This window comes from Gossypium arboreum, chromosome 1 (genome assembly GCF_025698485.1).
Source record: "Gossypium arboreum isolate Shixiya-1 chromosome 1, ASM2569848v2, whole genome shotgun sequence".
In the NCBI taxonomy this organism is placed as follows: domain Eukaryota; kingdom Viridiplantae; phylum Streptophyta; class Magnoliopsida; order Malvales; family Malvaceae; genus Gossypium; species Gossypium arboreum.
In genome coordinates, this window is record NC_069070.1 from 114,462,582 (window position 1) to 114,473,474 (window position 10,893).

General features: G+C 31.3%; 1 non-coding gene across 1 annotated transcript; it reads left to right on the forward strand.

Annotated features, from left to right (window-relative positions):
• The first annotated feature begins 8,581 nt into the window (after nt 1-8,581).
• On the forward strand, nt 8,582-8,688 carry LOC128282323 (small nucleolar RNA R71). The gene has a single exon (XR_008272563.1). It is a non-coding gene; the product is annotated as a small nucleolar RNA R71 (small nucleolar RNA).
• Nucleotides 8,689-10,893: the final 2,205 nt, after the last annotated feature.

Genomic DNA, 10,893 nt, shown 5'->3' on the forward strand with positions numbered 1-10,893 from the left:
AAGCTATAAGTTTTGTGATAAAAGGATTAAATTGAAAGAAGTTTTAGAGTAGGGTTTTATTGTGAATATTGAATAGTTGAGTTGAATATATCAAGAAATTAAGTAGAAAAGAAGTATGAATTGAGTTAGAAAAGTAAGTGAATTTAGTTAGGATTAAATTGGGAATAAGTAGGAATTAAATAAAAATTCAATTATTTGTCATAATTTAATGCTGTAATTGATAGTGAAAATTATTATTATTTTCGTAGCTAACAAGGAACCCGAGGCATCGACATCGAAAGGAAAGGAAAAAGTTGTTGAGGAGTAATCGAACAAATCTGAGTTTGTATTGCCATAATTTAAATTATTTACTATTAATTGTTATATTTAAATTATGTAGTTGGTAAGTGAATATGAGATAAGTGACTTTATTGAGTGAATTTGGGAAAAAAGAATTGAACGATGAATATGTGTTGATATTGTATTATATTTTGAATTGTATGTGAATAGATATTAATAGTATATTTGAATTGAATTTGAATGATTTGTGATCAAAATTGTAAGTGAAAGTGAAATTGAAAATGATATGAATTGTGATTTGAAAATCCCTATTAACTAGTCAGACTAAGTCAGATATAGTTGGCATGCCATAGGATTGGAAGTGTTCAGGGATAATTCGACCTTGAGTCGATGAGACACTGGGTATCACTATATTACTTTGGATAGATTCGATGAGGTACTGGGTACCAACTTACTTTGGCAAGGCGATAAGACACTGGGTGTCAACTATTACTTCGAACTATCCGATGAGGCATTGGGTGTCATACTGGAGTGCTTGGTTGGATCCGTGTATCTGCCAAAGTTCGAGTCTGTTAATAGGGGTAAATAAAGGAAAGGTTAAATTGAATAAAATGAATTGGTTGAGCCATTAAAAGAAATGTGAAAATGGAACATGAATTAAATAAAAAATGTGATTTGAATGTGAGTATGAGAATAGAAAGCATGAACCAATAGTTCATGAGATGGATAATGGCTCAACTTGAATGTGTTTGATTTTAATTGTTGAATAGCTAAATTGAATTGTATGAATATATTGAAAATGACAAATTTATGTTTGAATTGGTTTAGTAAAAAAAAAGTTAAATGATTTAATGATATGATTATTATTTTTATAATTTGAATTATGGTAATACCACTGAGTATAAAATACTCAGCGTACGGTTGTTTCCGTGTGCAGGTTAATAGGTGTTCAGAGTCTCATTTTAGCATCCAGGCGATCTCGACTCCAGCTCAAAACTCGGTGATGTATTCATCTTTTAGTAAAAGTGGCATGTACATAGGTGTTAATTTTATCACTTTAAAATGCTACATGATTTTTGTAGTAAGAATAATATTTGGTATTTTGGAGTTTAAACTAATGAAATGGTATGAAAATTTATATGATATATATGGTATAATTGGTACCAAAATTTGGAATGGAATAAATGAAATTATAAGTTAATTTTAATTAGTAAAATAAATTCTTATAGAGTAAAATTATAAAATTAATGTTATAGGTATAATTTAAATACGATTAAATATGAAATTACATTGGTTGAAATTTTGGTTTTGGATTGGTCTCGGTTTGAAATTGCAGGGAAGGTTAGATATTTATAAAGGGGTTATATTGAGTTTATAAATAAAAAAAAAATCCTCGGAGCACCCGAACAAGTCCTAATTCCCCTCTAATACGTACTTTGGGCCTTGAGGGTCCAATTAAGGACTTTATGATTATTTTATAATATGTTCGATAATTATTTGAATATTAATCGTAAATTATCTAATTGTCTTGTAATGTCTCGTAACCCTGTTTCAACGATAGTTTAGGGTTATGTGGTGTTACAAACCCACAACTAGTGGATATGTTCAAGCCCAATGGACTAGAAACTCCCTGATAGGCCGCATTGTCAAATTTTTCTGGTTGATCGACAAACAAACCAGCAAACAAATCTGCTTCATTAGGTTAACTGCTAGAACTCGAGGCTCCAACCTGTCCCGACGAAAGATTGAAAGGGAAATTCTTATTTGGGTGAACCATCTTCACTTCTAGTAATTTTTCTCAAACTTGAAAGAAATCTGTCGGTCGAAAATTTGTCCACACTCACCGCACCAATTGTTAAGTAAATTTTCATTGTGTCTCATTAGATGGGACAATAGAATATTTATATACATAGCTTCTGTTCATAGAATTGACGTTCCTAGCAAACTCTATGCATGCTGGACATGTGTATTGTTTTAGGTTACGTGCTGGACACTCATTGGGCATTTATGAGTCGAGATTGCGGGCTCCCTTGTGAACACCCCCTGTTATGGGTGAGTAGGATCCGCGAGCTCCTCTTGTGACCACCCCTTGTGAGTTTCATACTGTAAGGCTTGCCTGTATCCATCTAGTGAGCCTTATTCAGGTCTCGGGCAATAGACCTGAACCTTATCTGGTTTTCGGGTTGGTGATCATAAGAGCGCAACAATTATAAAAATAAAAACTTTTAAGAAATAGAAACTCGACTTGCAAACTTGACCAATCTGTCAAGAACATGATATGCTTAATCTAACAATGACATTCAAACTATAAATCTCTAGCTTTGAATATAAAAATTTGCTAGCTCCTAATTAAACTTTAATTTCAATTTTTCTTTTTTGCATCTTGAACTGTGGTTCTATACACTTCTCAGTCTATGTTACCTTAGACTCTTCATTTTTCATGAAATATATATATCCTAAAATTGTTGTATATAGTGGTTTTGGGATGGACTAAAACAACTAAGTAGAATAATGCTAAAAGAATAAGTAATGAGAAAGGCTATAAGCAAGACATTTCCAAAAAGCTTTCTTAATTACAGTGGCACAACTGGTCTGAAAATGTTGTCCTTAGAATAAAATGGTTACTCAAAATAAGGAAATGATTACACTTCAATTTATTCTTGAACGCACATTTCAAAATGTTATCCTAGGATAGAATGACTATGCTAGTATCCAATGTTTTAAAATTTCTATTATTAATTAAACCCATGATGGTCACTAAACTAACTATAATTAAGACAAAGGCAAGCGCACCTATCGAACAATAGTATAGCTATGGTGAGTAGGGAATATTGTATCCACGAGGACTAAAAGTACTAGTAATTACCGTTTTTCTATTATTTAGCTAATAAATTGAAGTGATTGTTTTTAATCTAATTTAACTAATCTAATATAACTATGAACGCAATAAAGAATGAAATGGGAAAAATAACCAAAGACAACTAATGAGAAAGACAATACCCATGAAAGAATCCACCTAGACTTCACCCATTATTTTGAATCTGATTTAAACGATTTATTCACTTGTGTCTTGATCCGTAGAAATCCCTAAATTATGTTAATATCTTTTTTGAGAGTAAGTACAACTGACTCAAGGTTAATTAATTGAAATCTCTTTCTAATTAAAACCCTTATCGTCGCGTTAACTCGATCTATGGATTCCCTATTAGATTTGACTCTAATTCGGTAGATTTATGTTGTCCTATTTCTAGGATTACATACAACTCCATTCAATTATGCAAGATTTACTCTTAAATAGGGACTTTTTCTCCACTGAAATAAGCATATTAAACATGAATTAATATCCCAAAAATATTAAGACACGAAATAAGCATACATAATTGAGAACAAGAATCAAATATTTATGACATAAAATAGAAATTAAATAATAAGATTCATCAAATGTTTCATCTCCCTTAGGTATCTAAGGGGATTAACTTATAATCCCTAATGAAAACATCTCAAAGTCAAAAAAACCATAAGACATAAATAAATTCAATAAAACTTTGAAAGAAGTTAAAAGGAGATCTTCAATCTTGAAGGAGATCCACTTCTGAGTTGGCTCCGATGGTGTTCTTCGAGTCTTTTGTTTTATCTTCTCTACGTGTTCCCTTAGGTCTTCTTCTAATATATATTTATAGACTTTAGAATGCTTAGAAAGCCTAAAAATTAGGTTTTTCCACGTATTTGGGAAGTGGGTTGTGAAATCAACATGAGTTGGCACATGGGTATGTGGCCAGCTCGTGTGAAAATGCCCAGGCCGTGTGGATACTGAAAATAGCTCTTTTTGTCCGATTTTGGCTTGTTTTTCGCTCCTTTCACTCCCTTATGCTCACCTAAGTATAGAAACATGAATTTAAAGGATTAGGAGCATCAAATTCACTAATTTACATAATAAATCATCCAAAAACGCGTCAAGAATGGGATTAAAAATATGTTACTTTTATGGTTTATCAAATATCCCCACACTTAAGCGTTTGCTTGTCCTCAAGCAAAATCCTCAATTCACAATTAAAATTAATCTTTCTCAACTTATAATTCTCATCAATAGTGTTTCGAAATAATTCACAAATAATCATACATTGATAATTCAACCAAAAGAGCACTAAAGATTCAAACAATCCAAGTCGAACATTTTTAAAGCATGAAAACATAGGTATTTCCCCTTATCTAAGTAATTACCTTTAATTCAAAATTGACAAGAATTGACATCCTCACTAAAGGTTCACTCAAATCACTCGAATTATTTAAGGTTCAAGAATAAACACTCAATAGTCAAATAAGAAAAGTTATTACCATAGGCTTTCATGAAAATCAAATCTCGACCACTATAAAATGATATGATAGACAAATTAAAAGGTCTTTAAGAGGTTGTAATGGGGCTTAGGTTAAGGGTGTGGAGAGAGGCTAAAAAATTTGGTTAAAATCAAGATTGAATTGATAAATTACCAAACTAGAAAAATAAACAAATACTGAATTAAAAACAATTACATCAATCGGAAACTATTCAAGAATAAAAACAAGCTTCTTCTCAAAATATTAATTTAACTGTTAAAGCTCAAACAACATAGAAATAAATATAATAAATATTTTTATTATATTTTTTTGATTTTTGATTTTCTTTTTTGAACAATAAGAAATAATTCAAAAATCAAACAAAAGAACATAATTAGGCAACTAACCAAATCAAATCTTGACAAAAAGGGAGTCAATAAAACGGGAAAAAGTTTCAATGAAAAAAAATGAGTTATGGGTTAACATTAATGGGTAAATTAAGAAACAATGTGTTAGGCTTAACGGGGTTCACTGAGGGTTAATTATGTAGGTAGGCTTTTTATGGGATAAGTGGGTTAAAACCTAAGTGCCTTTATCATCTCAGTATATCAAATCATAGGTGTGGTCTCGACATGCATAATCGAAGCAAATTCTAGAATAACCAATCAAATTGACATACTCATAACCAATATAATAAAATGAGAAAGAAAAATGTATGCTCTAAAGGCTCAAAATCTCACAAAAAATTATGGTTTTTGATGTCAAATTTGTAAATTTAAAACTTCAAGATAATATTCAATTCAGGGAAACAACCTAAAATTTTTAATTCTGAAAATAAACTTATTATGCTTGATTCTTTCATGTCTTAAAGTTTAAAATAACCAATGTACAAATGTCTTTGAATTTAATCCAAAATACATCGATAAAAATTACAAATTGATAAAAATCATTCTAATAGAAATATGATAAAATTACTTAAGCACAAGACATAATTCAGAGATTTTCTAATAATTATATAAATAACCTCCCACACTTAAGATGTACATTGTCCTCTATGTAAAAACATATATAATCACAGTATAAATAGAATATCATAAAAGAGGAGAAAACTGAATCGCCTCGAATCTTGGATAAAATCCTCAGAATAGTGAAAAGCAAAATTATAGTCAAATCTAAATGTAACGCATGATTCCGAGAAAACTAATAAGAAAATAAACACAAATAATAGAAAAGATTAAGGAGTTATAACTCGATTAGAAACAACCATAAAAATATATTTCAAAAGATAACGATGAAAATAAGTTGAAGAATATAATAAAAAATAAAGCAACTAAAACAAAATTAAAAAGAAAGATAAATAAAAAATAAAACGAATAATAATAAACTCAATGATACCAATAAACTTAAAGATAAATTTAATAATAATAGTAAAAAATAGATATAGCAAAAAATAAAATAAATTTAAAATATAAGCATAAGAATAAAAATAAAAAATAAAAAATAGTAAAATAATAATAAATAATATAAAAATAATATTAATAAAGTAAAATAAAATAAAATGGGGTTGCTTGGTTGGGGGAGAAAAAAAAAAGACAAATTGAGAAAGGAATTCTAGGGTTTGGGCCACATGGCGTGTAGAGTATTTTCAGCCCGTGTGCAATTAAAAATTAACCCAGTTTTTACACGGCCATGGGCATGCCCGTGTGTCCAAGGTTGTGTGGCTTCTCTCACGCCCATGTAAGATCCCACATACCCTTGTGGCCAAGCCATATAACTTGCTGTCGATTACCTCAATTCACACACAGCTTGTGACACGCCCATGTGTCTAGGCTGTGTGTTCCACACACCCGCGTGTCTAAGCCGTGTGAGTCAAAAACACATTTTTTTTTTAAGATTTTAAATCAGCATGCTATGGAATTAAAAGTATTAGCAAAAGTTAAACATTCGGGTTACCTCCCGATAAGTGCTTATTTAAAGTCTAAGCTCGACTTATCTTATGCTAGCGCGGCCAAAGCTTTTTTTTTCTCGTCGTTAATTCTTTTATCAAAATAAGGTTTTAGTCGAGTACTATTTACCTTAATGTGCCAAATTCAGAATGAGTTACCTCGACTGTACCGTATGGGAAGATATTTAGTACCGTAAATGGGTTTAATCCTTTTGCATCAAGCTCCAAAGTGGTAATTTGAGGATTCGTTTTATCTAGAAGTACCTTGTCTCCAACCTTAAATTGGTTCATTCCGTCCACATGATCATCATGGTGTCACTTTGGTTCTACGTCGTGTATTCTCGGTTTCTCCTTGACATGTGTCCGTCATTCATCTAGTTCATTGACTTGTAACATTCGTTCTTCATGCGTCGTTCTGTTTCTATTGCATGGACTAGAACGTGGCTTCATCACATTTTTTCGAGGGGTTTCCTGCAAAGAAGGTTGAGCCACAAGGTTACTTATATTAACAGAACTCGTATAATCATCCTGATCACTAGATGTCTTAACAAAATCATGAGCTTGGAGAGTAATCATTTCATCACCTACACGAAGTATTAATTCACTTGTACCAACATCAATAATAATTCTGGCAATTACTAAAAAGGGCCGACTTAGAACCAAAGGTACGTCATTATCCTCATCTATGTCTAAAACAACAAAATAAACTAGAATATGAATTTATCAATTTTGACAAGAACATCTTCAATAATACCCCTAGGAAATCTAATGGTTCTATCTGCTAATTAAATACTTATCTTAGTTTGTTTGGTTTCCCAAGACCTAATTGTTTAAACATTTTATAGGGCATAATATTAATACTCGCCCCTAAATTAGCCAAAGCATTACTAATATTCAAACTACCAATTAAACAAGGAATAGTAAACTCACTGGATCTTTCAATTTGTTGGGTAATTTATTTTGCAAAATGGCTGAGCAAACTGCATTTAGCTCTACATGCGGCGAATCATCTAACTTCTTTTTGTTTGCCAAAAGCTCTTTTAAAATTTTAATGGAATTAGGCATCTGCTAAAGAGCTTCCATAAACTGTTGATATGTAATTTTTTTAGAAGTTTAAGAAATTTACCAAACTGTTCGTTCGTGTGGTCTCTTTTCGTCGTGTTAGGATATGGCACTCGAGGTTTATAATCTTTACCAATCGATTTTTGTTCATTTTGGCTTACCTCAACCTTACCATTAGTTACCATACTCTCTTGCCTTGGTTCTGATTCAGATTCAACTAACCCTTTTTTATTTCGAACAGTAATTGCATGAAGTTGCTCCCTTGGGTTAGTTTTGGTACTGCTAGGAAAACTACCTTGTTTTCGTTCTGAAATCAACTTCGCAAGCTGACAAATTAGGTTCTCGGGCCCTTGAATTGATGCTTAATTATTTTTAAGCATTGCTTCAGTGTTTTGAAAATAGGTTTCTAACACCGAGATAAACTTCGTTAACATCTTCTCGAAGTTCGACTTCTTCTCCTGTTGGTAAAGTTGTTGTTGGAAGCTTGGAGGGAGTTGTGCTCTTTGATTTCCTTGACCACCCCAAGAGAAATTGGGATAGTTCTTCCAACCTGCATTATAGATGTTACTATAAGGGTTATTCTGAGGCCTAGAATTATTACCCATATAATTTATTTATTCGTTTTCTGTGCTAGGACTGTAGGGCAGACATTCTGGATTGTTTATTCCTCCTCTATTTGTATTGCATTGTATCACTGGATGTACCTGTGTAGAAACACATAAACCATCAATTTTCTTATTTAGAAGTTCTACCTGATTCGATAACATAGTGACTGCATCAAAGTTAAAAACACCTGCTGTTTCCATCGGCTTTGTCCTCATGACTTGCCACTGATAATTATTCAGTGCCATCTCCTATACAAACTCATAAGTTGCTTCAGGTGTTTTATTGTTCAGAGTACCACCGGCTGCTGCATTGATTAACTGCCTAGTTAAGGGGTTCAAACCGTTGTATAAAGTTTGAACCTGTAGCCATAGAGGTATCCCAGGGTGAGGGCACCTTCTCAATAAGTCGTTATACCTCTCCCATGCATCATATATGGTTTCTTAGTCAATTTGAATGAAGGAAGAGATATCATTCCTCAACTTGACCGTTTTAGTCAGTGGAAAGCACTTCAATAAGAATTTTTTAGTCATTTGATCCTATGTGGTAATGGAACCTAGAGGTAAAGAATTTAACCATTGTTTGGCTTTGTTCCCCAATGAGAAAGGGAATAACCATAGGTGAATGGCGTCGTCAGAAATGTCATTTATCTTGAAAGTATCACAGACTTCCAGAAAATTAGCCAAATAGGTATTTGGATATTCATCTTTCAAACATCGAACTGAACAAATTGTTGTACCAGATTAATAGTGTTCGGCTTTAGTTCGAAATTATTTGCAGCAATAGTGGGTCTCACAATACTTGGTTCAGCCTCAATTAGAGTGGGCTTGGCATAATCGTACATAGTACGAGGAGTAGGATTTGGATTTACAGGGTTTGTAGCAACCGCAGGAGGCAGCTGATTATTCTGGTTATCATCCGTCTCCTCAGTAATAATAATAACGTCCTCTTGCTCGTCTACTATACTCTGTCGACTCTGCTTTGCTTCTCTACGATTTTTGTGAGCCGTACTTTCAATTTCACTGTAAAATAGTAATGGTCTCGATGGGTTTTTCTAGTCATAAACTAAAGGAATCTGCTAGAAACAAATAAAACAAAAATTAGAAAACAAAAATTAAACTAAAAAAAAAATTAATAAAAATAAGGTGTTCCTAATATTTTTTTCCCCAGCAATGGTGCCAAAAACTTAATGGTCACTAAACTAACTATAATTATGACAAAGGCAAGCGCACCTATCGAACAATAGTATAGCTATGGTGAGCAGTGAATATCGTATCCACGAGGACTAAAAGTACTAGTAATTACCGTTTTTCTATTATTTAGCTGATAGATTGAAGTGATTATTTTTAATCTAATTTAGCTAATCTAATTTAACTACGAATGTCGAAACCCTTTTTTGTTTGAAAAACAACGGGAATCGACTTTTTAAAACCGAATGTGGAGTCGCCACCAATCTTTTGTTTAGGTGTGATTGGGCACCTATTAAAACATTTTGTTCTATTTAAATCAATTTCGGTTCACGGAAAATTTTAAAAATAAATAGGTTCGGGAGTCGGTTACGCATGAGGAAGGATGAGCACCCTCATTACGCCCAAAAATTGGTACCAAATTGATTCAATGCTATCCTTATATCAAAGATTTTAAGAAAAAAGATTTTCCATAGCATGATTCTTTAAAATGTTGAATAGTTCATGTTAACTGTCAAAATTCTCTTGTGTCAAAGATATGCAGCATCATACCCAGTACGATTGGATACGATCCTTTATACCTTCAAAAATACGATTGATTTTTGACTTTTAAAAACTCGTACACTAAATTTATAAAAGGATATCCAAATATTTAATTCACCGGGAAATCATACCCAGCACGGCAGGGCACGACTTCCCGAATTCCAAAATATCAGATATTGACTTATTTCAGAATTTTTGAATAATAAGGAAAATTGGAAATTAACTCAAAACACATTTAATTGTTTTAAAATAGATGGAATACTTAATATATTATAACAAAACATTTGTATAGAAAAGGGATTAATAGACATGAGATAATATGCACACATAAAGTACAATAAACCACGATTAATAAATTTAACAATTATGTATAACTATTCTAAGTAAAATGTAACCAAATTCTTAATTATGAATGGAGAACAATTGATATAACAAATAACATAATGACAAGATAATATACAACAATAATAAATATGACACAATGTAAAACGATCCACAAAACATGTACAAAATAAATGGAAATTTGAAGTCAATATGGTATAAGACATTTAAGTAATGATGAATTAATGAACACAACATATAATATATAAGTTGACAAATTTGCATAAAGACTAAGGATATATATTTATTGAAATAGATATTATAGAATAAAAGTTTGAATCAAATTATATGCAAAATATTTTAAACACAAATTCATTTTTTAAAAAATTGACAATGTACATGATAACTTAAATAATATAAAATACGAAAAGAATAATAAAATACATGATAAGATATAATACATAATAGACTCATAAAACATGTATATACAAATAGATTTAGGAATAATTATTTGTAAAAAATAGCATGAAATTAATAATGCTTATAAAATTAAGTTAGCTTATAAATTATATATGTAATGATTTAAAATATATATATATATATATATATATATAATTATCTACACAAAGAAAAACTATA